Below are 21068 nucleotides of genomic sequence, written 5' to 3'. Positions count from 1 at the left end.
TTTGCGATCCGAATCACTCATTTTGATGATTCGGATTATCGACTCATAAAATAGATTCGGATCAAAGATCCGAATCGTTCATGATCCGGACAACACTAGACCAGACCAGTCACCAGGCCAAGGAAGGAAGGAGAAAAACACTAACAGCCAAGTCGACCCAAGCTAACTGTGAGTCTCTGTGAGGGAGAGAGGCACCCCTGGTGCTGGCCTGGCTGGGAGTGGGAGCCTGGGAAACTGAGTGAGTCTATGGGACTGGTTGGGGCGGGGACAGGGTGAGAGTGACTTAGTTGGAGCCAGGGCAGGGACTGGGAGGGAGACAAACAGCCGACCAAGCACAAGCAGTCTACAGCAGACTGATTGGAGCTAGCCACAGCCCAGCCAGCAGCCGAGTCGACCCAGCACACTAACTGTGAGTCTGTGAGGGAGAGAGGGGCACCCCTGGGGGCTGGGAGTCTGTGGGACTGGTTGGGGGACAGGGGGAGACTTAGTTGGAGGCTTGGAGCCAGGGAGGGAGACAAACAGCCACCCAAGCACACTCACTGTGAGTCTGTGTCTGTGTGTGAGAGAGGCAGTGGGGGCTGGGTGTCTGTGGGACTGGTCTGGGGGTCCAGTCAGTGGGGGACAGGCAGGGGGAGACTTAGTTGGAGGAGAGGTGCTGTGCTGGCTGCCTGTCACTGGAGGGGGACTGGGCCTGGAGTGGTGGGGAGTGTATGATAGGTGGTGGGTAAAGTAATGTGAGTTATGGTTGTCAGGAATGATAGTGCAGGACAGGTAGGCAATGTTGACTGTATGGTAAGGGGGTTATGGCTGTTAGGGAATGATAGTGTAAGTAGATAATGCTGACTGTATGAATGGGTTATGTGAGTTATGGCTGTTAGGAATGGTAGTTGGGGACTTGTTGTTCTGTGAGCATCATCATGGCATGCCAATTGTAGTCCTGCACAGCTATCATCTGACAGCATGCTGCCTGGGACTTGTAGTGCACTGCCCCCTCTTCTTTTACTGACATGATTGCAATGCATGCTGGCCTGGGACTTTTAGTGCTCCTCAGACAGAGGAGGGTACTGAACCTGCACTGCAGTGCCCCCCTGTCATCTGCTACTGACAAAGCATGCTGGGACTTGTTGTACCCTCACATCATCTTCTAGTGACAGTCAGAGCAAGAGCGTTCTGCTTTCACCTGCCGCCAGCCAGAGAGAGAGAGAGAGAGGCCACACAGCAGCATTCTATGACCAAGCGAGTGGGTGAGTCTGAGAGTCAGTCAGTTTGGTCACTTCACTGGTGGTGATGCTGGGTCCCCCCTCCCTAGTACCCTGAGTGTTACTAGTGCCTGGGGGATTCATATGGTTTTGTTTGTTTTTAAAAGCACTTTCAAAAATGCATTTGCTCAAACCAAATACTTAAAGAGAGCCCGAGGTGGGTTTGAAGAATATTATCTGCATACAGAGGCTGGATCTGCCTATACAGCCCAGCCTCTGTTGCTATCCCAAACCCTCCTAAGGTCCCCCTGCACTCTGCAATCCCTCATAAATCACAGCCACGCTGCTGACAAACAGCTTGTCAGAGCTGGCTGTGTTTATCTCTATAGTGTCAGTCTGCTGCTCTCCCCGCCTCCTGCAGAACTCCAGTCCCCGCCTGCATCCCTTCCCTCCCTGCTGATTGGAGGGAAGGGATGGGGGCAGGGGCCGGAGCTATGCAGGAGGCGGGGGAGCAGCTGAGACTGACACTACAGATGTAAACACAGCCTCACAGCATGGCTGTGATTTATGAGGGATTGCATAGTGCAGGGGGACCTTAGTGGGGTTTGGGATAGCAACAGAGGCTGGGCTGTATAGGCAGATCCAGCCTCTGTATGCAGATAACATTCTTTAAACACACCTCGGGTTCTCTTTAAAATGGTGTGTTAGCAAGTAAGGAGTCTGGCTAGTGGCTGGTATCTTACTATTGTGACAGTTAGGGAATGCTTTTGGAAACAAAGAAAACCCTGGGAATCTGCCATTAGATGGACTAGTCCAAAACCTGTCAGATATTTAACTGCTTGCTTGTTTTGCTGTACTGGTCCATTAGGAATTCAGTGCAATTTAGTTTTTATTGAACAATGTTGCTGGTACACTGGTTTCTGCAATGATGCCTGAGATCATTGCTGTTTAAAAAAACTTTTTGGCATTCTGTTAACATTTCAGTGCAGTGTTGGTTTTTTTCTTATTGAACAATGTTTTGGGGAATAATGCCTGTGGTTAATGCTGTTAACAAGAATAAAATCTGTTCACAACAGTTTTTTGTTTCTCTATTCAGTTTTCGGTTTAACTTTGATAATGCCAAAAAGACATTTGAAAGGTTATATCTATATATGCAATCTTACTTTGGGTAAGAAAGTCTTCTCAGTTCAGGAATGCTGTTTCACATGAGCCTTATGCAGTAATCACCTGCTTCAGCTATATTTCTCTCCCCCCCCCCCCCCCCCCCCCCGAAATAACAAGAAGTTCCCTAAAAAGCCCGCTACTGACTCCGCCCAAAACTTGGGGTGTCCAGATTTTTTGACCAATTTGTCCAGCAAAAATAAGAAATTGGGTTGGCAACCCTGGTTGAGGGATCCTCATGGAAGATACCCTAATCACTAATTAACAAAAAAAACAGTGTGAACCTGGGGGCAACTGGCCATAAAATGGTTTACACATTTTCTTTAGGAACAGGGAGAAATTGGCAGTGCTCCTATTCAGGCTGCACCTGAAATGACTACCAACAGAGGTGTGCAGAGCCCCCTAGAGGTTAAATGCACACCTTGAATTCAAAACAGATGCAAACTATGCACTAAACCCTAGACTTAAAACGCAATGCAAACTAAAATAGCAAATGGATGCAGCAAGCCATAAGTAAACTTACATTTCTATACAGCAAGGAGGAGGAGGTGGCAGCACTTCCCTAGACATACTGCATTTGACTGACTAACTGCATAGATGTTCAGAGCCTCCTTGTTGTATAAAAAGGCTAGCTGTATCCATTTGCATTGCGTTTTAATCTGAGTCTAGGGTTTAGTGCCTAGTTTGCATCGGTTTTGAATTCAAGGTGTGTATTTAGCCTCTAGGGGGCTCTGCACACCTCTGTTGGTAGTCATTTCGGAAGCAGCCTAATTAGGAGCGCTACCAATTTCTCCTGTTCCTAAAGGGTTATTTAAAGGTATTGGAGGTTGGCTGAAATATTTATTTCCTTTTAAGCAATATCTGTTGCCTGGCTGCCCTGCTGATCCATTTGGCTGCAGTAGTGTCTTAATCACACCAGAAATAAGCATGCAGCTAATCTTGTCAGAATTCTGATGTGCATGCTTGCTCAGGTTTTTTTTTTTTTTTGGTTAAAATTATTAGAGGCGGAGGATTAACCGGACAGCCAGGCAATGTGCATTATTTAATAAGAAATAAATAGGAGAGTCTCCATACCACTCTCACTTCAGTTGTCCTTTAAGTGTTCTGAATTCTATATGATAATTTTAAATACCGACACTACTCCTAAGATAGCGGGAGGCGGGGCCTCTGCAATGATGCAACAGATCTACTCCAGAACAGAGACTAGCCCAGAAGTCCCACATTTTGGGTGGACTGGCCCTTTAAAAACCAAACTACCATATAGATTCAGATATACTGTTTTTCAGCACCTCACCTATGATACATGGATATATCAGCTCTTCACCTATGATACACGGATATATCAGCACTTCACCTATGATACACTGATATATATCAGATTGCAAAATAACTTCATCCTGTTCTGCACAAGGATCAGAGACTGAAAAAGATATTCCCTGAACCTCCCCTCCTAGCGTTCCGACAGCCACCCAATCTTAAGCAGATGATCGTCAGGAGTGCCTTAAATAGGCAAGAACAGAATGGAACATTCCCCTGCCAAGGGAAAAAGTGTGGGACCTGTAAACACACTGGCGTAACAATAGGCCCTGCAGCCCCTGCCCTCGCGGTGGGGCCTGGGCCCCCCCTTGGGTGCCGACTCTGGGCCGTTTTGGGGGGCTGGAGGGGTCGCAGCATGAGGGGAAAGCCATGATGCACGTCGGTAGGGAGGGGGGACGGTCCCCCCCTCACCTCAGGCTCTCCCCTTTGCGCTCCCCTCCAGCATCAATGCCATTGTGTGAGCAGCGGCAGGCAGTGGCAGCTACATACCTTCTGTGCGCTCCAGCGAAGATGCTTCTCTCTCTAGTGTCTGCCGTGACTTCCTGTTTTACTGTCACTATTCATTTCATTTGCTTTCATGTGCTGGTTTCAAATGCCACAAGTCTCTTTAGCTTAGAATTAATGGTGCATGTAACCAGCCCAGTTACAATTTGAACTCGGAATTTACAATGTCTCCCCACCACCAGAGTCTACTTTATGTTATGTTGAGGGAACTGTTGATCTTATCAATTTAGCCAGGATGCCTGGGAAAGCTTCCTGAGTAACAGCTAAGGCATCTAATTACATTTATGTTTGCTAAAGAATGTTTCTCCTCTGTAGGTTAGTGTACATAAGCTGTGTTTTTCAGTTTTGGTCAGGTACCAGTCCGACGAAGGCTTTTTATAAGCCGAAAGCTCACTGTTTATCCATCTCTAAGTTAGCCAATAATGGTATCATCCTGATTCAAAACTCCTTGCTTTCACCTATGATACACGGGTATATCAGCTCTCCACCTATGATACACGGATATATCAGCACTTCACCTATGATACACGGATATATCAGCTCTCCACCTGTGATACACGGATATATCATCTCTCCACCTATGATACACTGATATATCAGCTCTCCACCTATGATACACGGATATATCAGCTCTCCACCTATGATACACGGATATATCAGCTCTCCACCTATGATACACGGATATATCAGCTCTCCACCTATGATACACGGATATATCAGCTCTCCACCTATGATACACGGATATATCAGCACTTCACCTATGATACACGGATATATCAGCTCTCCACCTGTGATACACGGATATATCAGCTCTCCACCTATGATACACGGATATATCAGCTCTCCACCTATGATACACGGATATATCAGCTCTCCACCTATGATACACGGATATATCAGCTCTCCACCTATGATACACGGATATATCAGCACTTCACCTATGATACACGGATATATCAGCTCTCCACCTGTGATACACGGATATATCAGCTCTCCACCTATGATACACGGATATATCAGCTCTCCACCTGTGATACACGGATATATCAGCTCTCCACCTATGATACACGGATATATCAGCACTTCACCTATGATACACGATATATCAGCTCTCCACCTATGATACACGGATATATCAGCTCTCCACCTGTGATACACGGATATATCAGCTCTCCACCTATGATACACGGATATATCAGCACTTCACCTATGATACACGATATATCAGCTCTCCACCTATGATACACGGATATATCAGCTCTCCACCTGTGATACACGGATATATCAGCTCTCCACCTATGATACACGGATATATCAGCACTTCACCTATGATACACGGATATATCAGCTCTCCACCTATGATACACGGATATATCAGCTCTCCACCTATGATACACGGATATATCAGCTCTCCACCTATGATACACGGATATATCAGCTCTCCACCTATGATACACGGATATATCAGCACTTCACCTATGATACACAGATATATCACTTCTCCACCTATGATACACGGATATATCAGCTCTCCACCTATGATACACGGATATATCAGCTCTCCACCTATGATACACGGATATATCAGCTCTCCACCTATGATACACGGATATATCAGCTCTCCACCTATGATACACGGATATATCAGCTCTCCACCTATGATACACGGATATATCAGCACTTCACCTATGATACACGGATATATCAGCTCTCCACCTGTGATACACGGATATATCAGCTCTCCACCTATGATACACGGATATATCAGCTCTCCACCTGTGATACACGGATATATCAGCTCTCCACCTATGATACACGGATATATCAGCACTTCACCTATGATACACGATATATCAGCTCTCCACCTATGATACACGGATATATCAGCTCTCCACCTATGATACACAGATATATCAGCTCTCCACCTGTGATACACGGATATATCAGCTCTCCACCTATGATACACGGATATATCAGCTCTCCACCTATGATACACGGATATATCAGCTCTCCACCTATGATACACGGATATATCAGCACTTCACCTGTGATACACGGATATATCAGCTCTCCACCTGTGATACACGGATATATCAGCTCTCCACCTATGATACACGGATATATCAGCTCTCCACCTGTGATACACGGATATATCAGCTCTCCACCTATGACACACGGATATATCAGCACTTCACCTATGATACACGATATATCAGCTCTCCACCTATGATACACGGATATATCAGCTCTCCACCTATGATACACAGATATATCAGCTCTCCACCTGTGATACACGGATATATCAGCTCTCCACCTATGATACACGGATATATCAGCTCTCCACCTATGATACACGGATATATCAGCTCTCCACCTATGATACACGGATATATCTGCTCTCCACCTATGATACACGGATATATCAGCTCTCCACCTATGATACACGGATATATCAGCTCTCCACCTATGATACACGGATATATCAGCTCTCCACCTATGGCCCACAGATATATAAGCTGAATCAGTGGTGCAACTACAATGCATGGGGCACCCAGCAAAACTTTGATTGCCCCTCCCCCTCCAATGTTCACAACCCTTATCTTGCCTCTCCCCCTTGGTGCCCTTTATGGCCTGAAGCCCATCTCATAAGGGTCATAAAACAAGTGTGGCCATCATGATCTTCACACCCATAACAGGTGTAGCCACAAAACACCTGATCTGAAGTATGATTCCCTGTATCAGAGGACGGGAAGGTTAGTACTTGGAGGCCCTTCAGAGCGTTGTCTCTGATTAGAGTGTAAGATCCTAATGCTAGGTACACACAAGGTTTTCTGGCAGAGTTACTGTCAGATCTATAATTTTCAACATTTCCAATCCATTTCCGATTGTTTTCTGATTGATTTTCCATAGAAGTGAATGGAAAATCAATTGGAAATCAGATCGGACATGTTGGTAACTATAGATCTGACAGTAAACATGCCAGATAATCTCATCGTGTGTACCTAGCATAAGGACAGTTATTGACTTAAGGCAGGAATTATTATTACTTGGGGGTGTGGTCTGATTTGAGGGGCGGAGTTAAGGGCACCAAAACCATGTGCCTACAGGCTCCGGAGTTGTAAAGCCAGCCCTACTGATGTTCCCAAGCCAGTACAGGTAGCCAGAAGTAGCTTCTCCCTCCCCCCCCCCCCCCCCCCCCCAGTATAGGTAGTTAAACATGACTCCCAAATCCCCTCTATTAAAAAAGCACTGCTATATATAGTTTGTCTCAGAGCCGGGACAAGGTCCTCCAGCACCCAAGGCAGAGACTAAAGATGTCGCGAACGGTTCGCCTGCGAACGGTTCCAGGCGAACTTTGGGGGTTCGCGTTCGCCTGGACCAAGCAAACTTTTGCGGAAGTTCGATTCGCCCCATAATGCACTATGAGGGTCAACTTTGACCCTCTGCATCACAGTCAGCAGGCACATTGTAGCCATTCAGGCTACACTAAGCCCTGGAGCCCCACCCCCCCTTATATAAGGCAGGCTGCGGTGGCCATTAGCCTTCACTTGTGTGCCTGCTAGAGACAGATTAGGGACAGCTGCTGCAGACTTGTTCTTCTAGGGACAGATTAGTTAGGTTCTAGGTTGCTTTGCTTGCTCCTGGCTGATTATTATTGCTTTTATAGCACCCCTCAACAGCTCTTTTCAGAGCTCATCCTGTACTTTTTTTTTTTTCCTGTGTGTCAAACTGACACTTTTGTTGCATGCACAGCCTTGCTGATTGATAGTGTGTGTGCCACTGCCAGCAGCCCAGCACATTCAGTGAATACCTGTGTGAGTGACAGGGAGCTGCACATTGTACTACCCAGTACTGCATATACCCACTACCCAGTACCTGTTGTGTTTACTTAACCCACCTCATCACTGCATATACCTAGCTTTGTGTTGAGTGAACCCAGCTCACTGCATCTAACTACCTGTTGTGTTGAGTGAACCCACCTCACTGCATCTAAGTACCTTTACTGTTCAGTGAACCCAGCTCACTGCATCTTACTACCTGTTGTGTTGAGTGAACCCATCTCACTGTATCTAAGTACCTTTACTGTTCAGTGAACCCACCTTACTGCATCTAAGTACCTTTACTGTTCAGTGAACCCAGCTCACTGCATCTAACTACCTTTTGTGTTGAGTGAACCCACCTCACTGCATCTAAGTACCTTTACTGTTCAGTGAACCCACCTCACTGCATCTAAGTACCTTTACTGTTCAGTGAACCCAGCTCACTGCATCTTACTACCTGTTGTGTTGCGTGAACCCACCTCACTGCATCTAAGTACCTTTACTGTTCAGTGAACCCAGCTTACTGCATCTAACTACCTGTTGTGTTGAGTGAACCCACCTCACTGCATCTAACTACCTGTTGTGTTGAGTGAACCCACCTCACTGCATCTAAGTACCTTTACTGTTCAGTGAACCCAGCTCACTGCATCTAACTACCTGTTGTGTTGAGTGAACCCAGCTCACTACATATACCTAGCATCCCCCCCGAGATGGACAAAATGGACAAACCAGGTAGAGGAAGAGGTAGAGACAGACCCAGAGGTAGGCCACCAGGCACCGTCAGGTCTGTGCGAGGTGGTGTTGCTGTGATTTCGTGCGGACCTGGCCCAAAATACAGTGCTCAGAAGAAGGCACGTGCCATCACTTCCCAAGATCAGGACATGCTTGACTATTTAACACAGAACACCTCATCTCCCGCAGCCACCAGCGCTACAACAAGCACCACATCCGCTGCATTTGACACTTCGCAGGAGTTATTTGGTGCTGGTGGTGAAATCACTGATTCCCAGCCACTACTGCAACAACAACAAGAAGGTGCAGGTACACCACCTCATACGTCTGAGTTAGGTGGCGATAGTATGGACGTATCGTGTGAGTAGGGGGGTGATGAACCACCTGAAGTTGGTGCAGTTAAGGAGGTGTCTGAGGAAAGCGAAGCTGGGCAGGAGGATTATGATGACGATTATACGGATGGCACGTATGTTCCCGGTAGAGGAGATGACCAGGGGGACAGTTCAGAGGGGGAGTCAGAGAGGAGTAGGAGGAGACGACTCCATGATAGAAGCAGAGGGAGCTCGTCCTCAGAAACAGCTGGGGGCAGTGTCTGGTGCCATGTATCGCCAGCTATGGACAGCTAGCCAACATGCCCTTCAACGTCAGCTGCTGATTCCACCGTAGCGCCATCACCCCAGGGGGGCTCAGCGGTTTGGAAATTTTTTAACATGTGTGTCTCAGATCGGCGTCTGACAGCTGGCGTGGCGGAACTATTAGCTCGCCAGCTATTACCATACAAGCTGGTGGAGTCGGAGGCTTTCCGTAAGTTTGTGGCCATTGGTACACCGCAGTGGAAGATACCAGGCCGCAATTATTTTTCAAAAAAGGCCATACCCAAACTGTACCGGACAGTTGAGAGGCAAGTGGTGTCATCTATTGCGAAGAGCATTGGGTAAAGGGTCCACCTGGCCACGGATGCCTGGTCTGCCAAGCACGGGCAGGGCCACTACATTACATACACAGCCCATTGGGTCAACCTGGTGACCGATAGCAGCAAGCAGGGTGTACGTGGCTGCGCAGCGGACCAACTTGTCACACCTCCATGGCTTGCAGGCAGGCCTCCAGCCACCTCCTCTCCACTTGCTACCACCTCTTCGCTGTCGTCATCCTCCTCCTCCTCCTTGGCTGGTGCCGCAATCTCCTCTCCAGCTACACAGCCCCAGCACCCCAGGGCCTATGCCAGGTACGACGGTGTCACGCAGTGTTAGACATGTCTTGCCTGAAAGCGGAGAGTCACACTGGAGCAGCTCTCCTGGCTGCTCTTAACAAACAGGTGGAGCAATGGCTGACCCCGCACAAGCTTGAGATCGGCAACGTGGTGTGTGACAACGGCAGCAATCTCATTTCTGCGTTGAACTTGGGAAAGCTGACACACATACCCTGCATGGCACATGTGCTGAATCTGGTCGTGCAAAGATTTGTGTCCAAGTACCCAGGCTTAGAGGACGTCCTGAAGCAGGCCAGGAAGTTGTGTGGGCATTTCAGGCGCTCTTACAAGGCCATGGCACGCTTTGCGGACATTCAGCGTAGAAACAACTTGCCGGTGAGACGCCCGATTTGCGATAGCCCGACTCGCTGGAATTCCACCCTGCTGATGTTCTCTCGCCTGCTAGACCAGGAGAAAGCCGTCACCCACTACCTGTATCATTACAGTACAAGGACACAATCTGGGAGGATGGGGATGTTGTGGCCCAACAACTGGACACTGATGCGAAATGCATGCAGGGTCATGGAGCCCTTTGAGGAGGTGACCAAACTGGTGAGTCGCGCTGAGGGCACCATCAGCGACTTGATCCCCTACGCCTACTTCCTGGAGCGTGCCGTGCGTAGAGTGGTGGATACAGCTGTGGAGGAGTGTGAACGAGAACAGTTACAGCAGCAGGAGTCGTGGGAGCGATTTACATTCGAACCCGATGTTTCCACAACACCTGCGGCAGCACAGAAGGGGGAGGAGGAAGAAGAGGAGTCGTGTGGGGAAGGAGAGGAGTCAGACTCTGATGATGGTGATGAGGAAGGTGTTTCTGTGGAGGAGGAAGAGGCGGCGGAAGAAGAACAACCGCGGCAGCCCTCACAGGGGGCTTCTGCTGCTCCACGTTCCCGTGGTATTATTCGTGGCTGGGGGGAGGAAGAGGAGTTGCGTCCCGTCACTGAGGAAGAGCAAGAGGAGATTGAGATTACGTCTGCATCCAGCTTTGTGCAGATGTCCTCTTTCATGTTGTCCAGCCTGTTGAGGGACCCCCGTATCAAAAAACTCAAGGCGAATGACCTGTACTGGGTGGCCACGCTACTAGACCCTCGGTACAGGCACAAAGTGGCGGACCTGTTAACAACTCAACAGAAGGCGGAAAGGATGCAGCACTTGCAGAACAAGCTGTCAATGATGCTTTACAATGCGTTTAAGGGTGATGTGGCTGCACAACGCAATCAAGGTACCACTGGCAGTAACCCTCCTCCTCCCAAGTCCAGGCAGGCAAGGACAGGATGCTCCAGAGATCTCAGGGTGATGTCGGACATGCAGACGTTCTTTAGTCCAACTCCTCGCCATAGTCCTTCCGGATCCACCCTCCACCAACGTCTGGACCGGCAGGTAGCCGACTACCTGGCCTTGAGTGTGGATGTAGACACTGCGAAAAGCGACGATGAACCCTTGGACTACTGGTTGCGCAGGCTTGACCTGTGACCAGAGCTGTCCCAATTTGCCATACAACTTCTCTCTTGCCCTGCCGCAAGCGTCCTGTCAGAAAGGACCTTCAGTGCAGCTGGAGGCATAGTTACTGAGAAGAGAAGTCGCCTAAGTCACGACAGTGTTCAGTACCTGACCTTTATCAAAATGAATGAGGAATGGATCCCAGAGGGCTACTGCACGACCTAAGACTAAGTCAGTCCCCACACACAGCATCTCTGCCTGCAGGCCGCTTGCCTTCTCCGCCACCACCAACAGGGACCAGGACTCTAGGCGGATTCCTGAATTTTTAAGGCCGCTGCTAGCAGCGGCCGCTACACTAATTTTTCTGGTGCGTGTACATGCCTGCCTAATGTTTCTGGCTGCACTGCGGGCGGCTGCAACAAATAAACAAAAGGCATGTACATGTGCCCATCCCCCTTCGTGATCATTACCTTGCTGCGGTGAAGGGGCTTGCGTATCACAATGAAGCAATGACCGCCGGCTATTTGAGTGTCTCGGGTGGGGGTGGCACACAAAAGATAATAAGGTCATTGCTTCATTGTGGTCAGACCAAATTTGATCAGCTGGACAGTCAGTCACTGTTGTTCTATCATTGAGCTACCACAGCCCGGCGACCATATGGGCTTGAAAAACGCCACGGCCTACACTCTGGCCACGGTGCGCACCAGTCCAGCATGGCCGTCACTACGCAAACCGCTATTTGCGGTGCGTTACACAGTGAGTTTGGTGTGTCAGTGTGAAGCAGAACTCCAATTACACTCCCTGATTGATGTATACCCATGCAAGATGTTTGAAAGCACTTTAGGCCTGCAATTTAGCATTCAATGTGATTTCTGCCCTTAAAACGCTGCTTTGTGTCAAATCCAGATTTTTCCCCGGGACTTTGTGCATGTATCCCACTCCGCCATGCCCCCCTCCAGGTGTTAGACCCCTTGAAACATCTTTTCCATCACTTTTGTGACCAGCATAATTTTTTCTATTTTTCAAAGTTCGCATCCCCATTGAAGTCTATTGCGGTTCGCGAACTGTTACGCGAACCGAACCTTCCGCGAAGGTTCGCGAACCGAAAATCGGAGGTTCGTGACATCTCTAGCTGAGACACCAAAGTGCGCCCCTCCATCCCTCCACCCCAGCCGTCACACACTGATTGCTCTTAGACTAAGAGCCCCCAACACCTTAATCTCTAGTTGTCTGGCTTGTAGTCACTTCCATGTATCTCCTTTTCTTATTTCTTTCTGCTTCAAACACAATTAGGAATGACAGCTGAATAAATTGTGCGCCCCCTCCTACACTGCGCCCTGAGGCTGGAGCCTCTCCAGCCTATGCCTCGGCCCGGTCCTGGTTTGTCTCCTTAAAACAGAAGGTATTTTTGATTCTTTTTTATAATTAAAATTTTTGATAAAGGACCACTATTGCAAAAATCATAACATTTTAAATAAAAGGTAAACACATACAAATAAGAAGTTTGTTTCTCCCAGAGTAAATTGAGCTATAAATTACTTTTCTCCTACGTGGCTGTCACTTAGAGTAGTTAGTAGAAATCTGATGGAACCGACAGATTTTAGACTAGCCCATCTCCTCATAGGGGGTTCTCAGGGTTTTCCTTATTTTCAAAAGCACGAAGGGCTCGTTTCCACTAGTGCGACGCGTCTCTGTGAGACGCACGCCGGCACTGAGCGGGTGGGCGCGATCGCAGGCGAATCCCATGAGCCGTGCCATGCATGGCTATGGGATTCGCTGCGAATTCTGCGGGGGATTCCAGCCGAATCGATCCCGCAAGCAATTCGGCCGCGGCGCCGTTATCCCTTATGGCAGAGTTTCCCCGTGCGATTCATGTGCGGGGAAACTCTGCGGAATCGCGGCGGAAACCGTGATAGTGGAAACGGGCCCTTAGTGAATGGCAATTGCTCTGTCTAACTGCCACAAAAAGCATGTAGAGAGCAGGGAAGCTGGCCAGCATCTTTGTATTAATTATTTTCAGGGACTGTCTTTATATAGAATAAAGTCAATGCTGTGAAACCCCCAAGGGGATATGGACTAGTCCAAAACCTGTCAGATTTCTACTACCTACTGTAAGTGAAAGCAACATACGAGAAAAGTAGTTTACAGCTCATTTTAGTCTGGGAAAAACACTTTTTTTTATGCGTTTACATGTATTCTAAATTTTACAATTTTTCATGATAGTGGTTTAAGTGAGCCACTGTGGTTTTTTTAGGATTCCTCACTCCCTACTGAATATGCAAATCATCTCTTTAGGTAGCTAGGTTGCACATCCAGTAGCACTTTATACTTTCCTAGTGGTTCTGGGCCATATGCTGAGTATCCCTTACTGGTCCAAGCCCTATTCCGTAGAGTCATATCAATCCCCGCCACGCACTGATCAGGACCAGAAATTCAGAAACAGGCTGTTAAGAGGTTTGGTTGACGCGGCATTATAAAATGTATAAGCTATAGGCTCGCTATACAGCAGGATGTGTGCCTGGCTGTCAGGGGCATACAGAGAAGATTTGCATATTTAGGAGTGATTCATCATGGGAACCTACAGTTGCTTATTTAAAGTTAACCTGCACCGAGTAACATTATTCAAAACAAACACTTGACATATCTGCAAATTAATATACATACTTACCTCACCATTAGTTCCTCTCAGAAGCTCACCATTTTCTTCTTACAATGATTCCTTCCAGTTCCGAAAATATTTTGTCAGGATTGAAACATATCAGTTGCTGTCTATTATAGATCAGTTGCTGTCAGTTACAAAAAAACTGAAAGGACAACTGATTTTCAGCCAATGACAGCAGATTGCTTCCCAGCAGCCCAGAGGGACAGCAGTGTCTCACGGCTGTCCCCTGTACAGCGCTGCTGTAGATCGCAGTGCTGTACCTAGTAAATAGACGGCAGGATCGCCGCTGTGAGACTTCTGGCAGAGCGGAGATCCGTCATTCATGCGGATAGGTGTGCGCGATCGCCTGCAAACCCCACCCCTAGCACTTCACGCCACTTGGCGTGGAGTGGTCCTGGGGCTCCTGCGCTGCTCACACAGATTAGCGCTGAGCAAATGTAAACACAAATAAGAAGTACCTTTACCCCAGAGTAAAATGAGCCATAAATTACTTCTCTCCTATGGGGATGTTACTTACAGTAGGTAGTAGAAATCCGACATTACTGACAGGCTTTGGGCTAGTCCATCTCTCCATTCTCAGCATGGCCTTTATTTTTTATAAAGACACTTCTGAAAAAGAACTATACAAAGATGGGATCATTATTTGATCCCACTTATATCCGCTACCCTAACGTTACCCGGACACCCCCTCCCATACCCCCCGTTTCTTCCGCCCTCCCCCCCCCCCCCCCCATGCACCTCACGCTATAGTTTTTTTGCCTACACCTTGTCATAAAACCCTCCCCCCCCCCTTCAAGTCAAACCCCCTCTTCCCCCCCCACCCTCTTTAACACACATATAAATATGCTCTCACCCCACATATACGCAAAAGAAATGTGAAATAGATTTATATACATGTTCTGCGTGTCTGGTTACATACCAAGTTGTGCCTTTTTTTCCCAGTTGTGTACTCCGACCCCTACCGCCTAATGAAGCGTTGTGAATTAACCCTTGAAGTGTAACAATAAATATATCCTTTTTGTTGAATACACAGCTTGTTGTGTCTGCTTAAAGGAGGTAAGTCCACCACTGCCTCCCAAACATTTTTTTACTTTTTTAAAAATTGATCTTATCCTTTTGGCACCTCTGTTCAAATTGCAATACCTTATACAAAGATGCTGGCCAGCCTCCCTGACCACTTTTCTGGCAGTTGGACAGAGCAACTGCCATTCAGTAAATAAAATCCTGAGAATCCCCCATGAGGAGATGGGCTAGTCCAAAACCTGTCGGTTCTGTCAAATTTCTACTACTTACTGTAAGTGACAGCAACATAGGATAAAAGTAATTTATGGCTCATTTTACTCTGGAATGTGTTTATCTGTATATGTATACATGTATTTTGAATTTTAAGATTTTCATGACAGTGGTCCTTTAAACCATTGGGAATCAATTTTTTTCCCCAAAACAACAACATGGATGGCTTTTAAATTAAAAATATTTTTACCGCTTGTTAATTTCGCTGCTCCCCCGCCCCTAGATCGGTACATATTGCCCTAAATCCGTGCCTAATAAATCCAAGATGGCTGCCGACCTTTGCTTTATCTTCCGGGTGCGGCAGCCTCTTTCTTCCTTATATCTCTCACTCAAGTGCCGATAAAACAGCGCGAGAGAATGAAATTTTCGGGTGCGCGGCCGTGAGCATGTATAGAAGAGCTCGCGCGCACACGCCTCATGTGGTGACTGCATTTGTGATTGTGCATAGGCAAAAGAGCTGCCAGCATGAAGACCTGCCAGCAGTGCTGCGCGCTCTTGTAGTGAGAGCAGGGGAGCTGCGCATCAGCGGGAGCGCGGAGAAAGGGGAGGAGATGGCCGCGCATGACGGAGGAGTGACCAAGCAAGGAAAATAAGCTCTGCCTCCTCTCTCCTGTCTCCTGTAACGATTGGTGTCAGCACGCAGAGAGAATCTGATTATTGGTGATCTGCAGTATCACCAAGAATACAGATATATACCTGATTATTGATGATCTGCAGAATCACTGATAATACAGATATATTGATAACCTCTGGACACCTGAAGCGTGTAAGTGTTTGGTGTAACAGTAGTAATTGGACCACCGGGGTAGCAGGTGGTCCAATGAGTAGAGACAGACTCTACTGCAGTCAAGGACTCCAGGAGAAGGAGACCCTGACTGATTTTGCAGCAGTGCCCCCTCTGAGGAGCAGGGGGCCCCTGCAGGAAGGCTGAGCACCCAAGGGGAGGGTGACAGCCAGAACGGTCGGGCAGGCCGGGTCGGCAACACACAGACAGATAAAGTACAAAGACAGGAAGCTGATTCGGTATCCAAGGCAAGCAGGGTTTGGCAACAGGTAATCAGAAATGCGAGGTACCGAATCAGAAAGCAGAGGGAAAGTCAGGAAAGCAATAAGTCATAACAGATATCAAACAATGCCTAGTCTGGGTGTGAGGTCCGTGGTCTCTACACCCTGGAACTAGTCTGATGTATAACAGAATGATAACACAAGTTCCCTGGTCTGGGTGTGAGGTCCGTGGTCTCTACACCCTGGAACTAGTCTGATGTATAACAGAATAATAACACAGGTTCCCTAGTCTGGGTGTGAGGTCCGTAGTCTCTACACCCTGGAACTGGTCTAAGGAATGACACAGATGATACACAGTATTCCTAGTCTGGGGTGTGAGGTCCGTGGTCTCTACACCCTGGAACTGGTCTAAGGAATAACACAGATGATACACAGTAAACTGGCTAAGTGTGGATTCCCAGGTCCACCTGGTTCCACCACACTGAAGGATCTGACTAAGGTCTGAGTGCTAAAACATAGGTATTCGCAACGCCAGACAACCAGCAACTGAACAGCAAGAGATATATATAGTAAAGCGCTTCACAGCGCCGCCCAGCTTCCATCAACCAATCACCTGCTGAGCTGGGATCAGCTGACCGCCTCGATCAGCTGACCCTTCTCCTATTGGCATAAAGAGCCCGTCTTGCGGCGCGCGCAGCTCTCCATCTGTGTGCACTACTAGGTCCAGACAAACCAGAAGCATGTTGCTGCGGGGAAACCGCCGCTCTGTGCACGGATTCCGCCGCCTCACTGTCAGAACGCGTGGCGGTTTCTCCGCAATCAGTCACAGTACCCCCCCCTCCTTCCCCCCCGAGGAGTGGACTCCGGACACTTTCCGCCAGGCTTCCCAGGATGTAAGTCATGGAACTCTTTCTTTAATTCTTCCGCATGCATGCGACAATCTGGCACCCAAGATCTCTCCTCTATGTCATATCCTTTACAGTGGACCAGATACTGCACAGAATTCTGCACCAGGCGAGAATCCAGAATCTTTTCAATCTCATACTCTGGTTGGTCATCTACCAACACAGGGGGGGGGGGGGGAGAGGAGTCCACCTGTACTGCTGGCTTCAACAGGGACACATGAAACTATCTCACACCTTTCATACTGGGTGGGAGATCAATGGCATACGTGACTTTATTGATTTTCTTGGCCACTGGAAAAGGTCCTATAAACTTAAGGCTCATACACACATCAGACCATAGTCTTTGGAAAATGAAAGATCACAGACCAATCTTACCACCCTTCCTGTAGTATGAGAGCCATACTCTACATAGTCTTTTCTATGGAGCTGAACTCCACATCAGAAAAAAAATCTTTGCAAGATGCTGCACACACAGATGCTGTACAGACACAAAAGATCAGTATCTGCAAAAGATCTGTTCCTGCCAAAAATCCACTCCTGCAAATTGCAATGATAGTCTATGAGATCTGCAGATCATCATACACACATGATTTAACTGACATTCATCTGCAGATCCAGCAATCATCCGCAGATCTGAAAATCCATCCTGGTGGATCTGATCTGCAGATGAATGTCAGTTAAATCATGTGTGTATGATGATCTGCAGATCTCATAGACTATCATTGCAATTTGCAGGAATGGATTTTTGGCAGGAACAGATCTTTTGCAGCTACAGATCTTTTGAGTGTGTGCAGCATCTGCGTGTGCAGCATCTTGCAAAGATTTGTTTCTGATGGGGAGTGTAGGTATGGCTCTCATACTACATGAAGGGTGGTAAGATTGGTCTGTGATCTTTCATTTTCCAAAGACTATAGTCTGATGTGTGTATGCACCTTTAGGACCCAGCTTGGATAACAATTGTTTTAAGGCCAAGTGACGAGTGGACACCCATACCAAATCTCCTGGAGAGAATCTCCACTCTACAGACCGATGTTTATCGGCCTGCTTCTTCTGGGTTTGGAAAGCTTTCCCTAGGTTCCTCTTAACCATTCCCCAAATCTCTTTCAGAGCCCTTTGCCAATCCTCCAGAGCTGGGAAAGGAGTAGATGCGACCGGCAAAGGAGCAAACTTAGGTGATCTCCCTGACTCCACCTGGAATGGGGAGAACCCAGAAGAAGGCCTCTTCAGGTTGTTGTGTGCAAACTCTGCGAATGGCAAAAACTTTACCCAATCAGTTTGCGCATCAGCCACATAACACCTGAGGAATTGTTCCAGCGATTGGTTAACTCTCTCGGTCTGACTGTTGGTCTGTGGGTGGTAGCCTGATGAGAATGCGAGTTCCATGTCTAATTGATGGCAAAAGGCCCTCCAAAATTTTGAAACAAATTGGACTCCCCGAACTGACACTACATTTTCCGGAATGCCATGCAGCCGGAAGATGTGCAGGATGAAGAGATCAGCCAATTCCTGGGCCGAGGGGAGTCCTTTCAGAGGGACAAAGTGTGCCATCTTACTGAAACGGTCCACTACCACCCAAATCATGACTGACTTGCCTTCAGACCGAGGGAGTTCACCCACAAAATCCATGGAAATATGAGTCCAGGGTTCATTGGGGACTGGCAAGGACTGTAAAGTGCCAACGGGGGCCTGACAAGAGGGCTTACTCCTCGCACATACCGCACACTCTCTTACAAATTCCTTGCAATCTGTAACCAAAGTAGGCCACCAGACACATCTAGCTAATAGATCCTGAGTTCTGGTGGCTCCAGGATGACCAGCATTTTTGTGAGAATGAAAGGATTGTAGGATTTGTAAGCGGAAAGGCAGTGGCACAAACATGACCCCCCCAGGCTTCCTCTCTGGAACATCCTGTTGGTAGGGACTCAATGTGGCTGTCCAATCTCTCCATGTCTCAGTGGCTGCCAGAACTACCTTTGGGGGTAGGATGGTTTCAGGGGCTTCAGGCTGCACTGACTCGGGCTCAAAACACCTGGAAAGAGCATCGGCCTTGACATTCTTACTTCCAGGAGTATACGGGATTACAAATCTGAATCTTGCAAAAAACAGGGACCACCGGGCCTGGCGAGGGCTAAGTCTATTAGCCCCCTCAATATACTCAAAATTCTTGTGATCTGTATAAACTGTGATAATGTGTTCTGCACCCTCTAACCAGTGTCGCCATTCCTCAGACGCCAATTTCATGGCCAGGAGCTCCCGGTTGCCGATGTCATAGTTTTTCTCGGTGGGTGAAAATCTGCGAGAAAAGTAGGCACATGGGTGCAGCTTGCCCTGCAAACCTGACCTCTGAGACAACACAGCTCCCACCCCCACCTCTGAGGCATCAACCTCTACAATGAAGGGAAAGGCGACGTCAACATGCCTCAGTATTGGGGTCGAAAAGGCCGCATGAGCTTCTGGTGACCAGTGATGAGTTTCAGCCCCTTTCCTGGGGAGACTGGTGAGAGGAGAGATGATGGTAGAGTACCCCTTAATGAACCTTCTGTAGTAATTAGCAAACCCCAGGAATCTCTGAAGTGCCTTCAGCCCCACAGGCTGAGGCCACTCCAGGACAGCAGAAACTTTCCCTGGGTCCATCGAGAGACCAGAAGTGGAGATAATGTACCCCAAGAAGGCTACTGACTCTCAGGGCCGGGCCGAGGCATAGGCTGGAGAGGCTCTAGCCTCAGGGCGCAGTGTAGGAGGGGGCGCAGAATTCATTCAGCTGTCATTCCTAATTGTGTTTGAAGCAGAAATAAATAAGAAAAGGGGATACATGGCAGTGACTGTAGGCCAGATAACTAGATATTAAGGTGTTGGGGAGGTTGTGAGCCCTGTGGCCCTCTTAGTTATTATTATTATTATTATATTTATTTATTTATTTATAAAGCGCCAACATATTCCGTGGCGCTGTACAATGTAAGAAAACAAACAAGGGATACATAATGATACAGACAAATATGAACACTGATACAAGATACAGCACTGCTGATTACAACTTGATTTAACATGATGACTAAAATGTATAAATTTCTAACAGTGTGCAAGCAATTGAATTAATAACAGTCCATGACACAAAAGGGTGAGAGCCCTGCCCTTGCGAGCTTACAATCTAAAGGAATGGGGTGGAAACAAGAGGTGGGGGAAGTATACAGTATATGTACAGGCAGTGCGTAATTAGGTTATTTAGTGGGTGCATGGCCTAAGCTAGAGAATATGCTTGTCGGAAAAGGTGGGTTTTGAGGGAGCGTTTAAAGATTTCGAAGGTGGAAGAGTGGCGGATGTGTTGTGGAAGGGCATTTCAGAGGAGGGGTGAGGCACATGAGAAGTCTTGTACACGTGAATGTGAGGAGGTAATTGTAGAAGAGGATAGAAGAAGCTCGTGTGCAGATCTGAGATTGCGGTTGGGTTGGTATCTGGAGACTAGTGAGGAGATGTACAGGGGAGAGAGATTGTGGAGAGCTTTGTAGGTTATGGTTAAGAGTTTGAACTGAATCCTCTCAATAATTGGTAGCCAGTGAAGAGCTTGACAGAGAGGGTCAGCAGAGGAAGAGCGAGAGGAGAGATGAATGAGTCGAGTAGCAGAGTTCAGTACAGAATTGAGCGGTGTTAGTCGGTTAGTTGGAAGTCCACCAAGCAATATATTGCAATAGTCCAATCGAGATATAATAAGAGCATGTACTAACATTTTGGTTGTGTCATGGGAGAGAAAAGGTCGGATACGTGCTATGTTTTTCAGTTGGA

General features: G+C 47.7%; 1 long non-coding RNA gene across 4 annotated transcripts in view; it reads right to left on the bottom strand.

Annotated features, from left to right (window-relative positions):
* LOC137538445 (uncharacterized) overlaps positions 1-14195 on the bottom strand; it is a 281561-nt gene extending 267366 nt beyond the window's left edge. For all 4 annotated transcript variants that reach the window (XR_011024789.1, XR_011024787.1, XR_011024790.1 and 1 more), the window contains exon 1: positions 14092-14195. This is a non-coding gene — a long non-coding RNA (uncharacterized lncRNA). The remainder of the gene's footprint in view (positions 1-14091) is intronic.
* Positions 14196-21068: the final 6873 nt, after the last annotated feature.

This window comes from Hyperolius riggenbachi, chromosome 11, assembly GCF_040937935.1.
Source record: "Hyperolius riggenbachi isolate aHypRig1 chromosome 11, aHypRig1.pri, whole genome shotgun sequence".
In the NCBI taxonomy this organism is placed as follows: Eukaryota; Metazoa; Chordata; class Amphibia; order Anura; family Hyperoliidae; genus Hyperolius; species Hyperolius riggenbachi.
The sequence above is the reverse complement of the archived record's forward strand: the minus strand, read 5'-3'. Positions and strand labels throughout refer to the sequence as shown.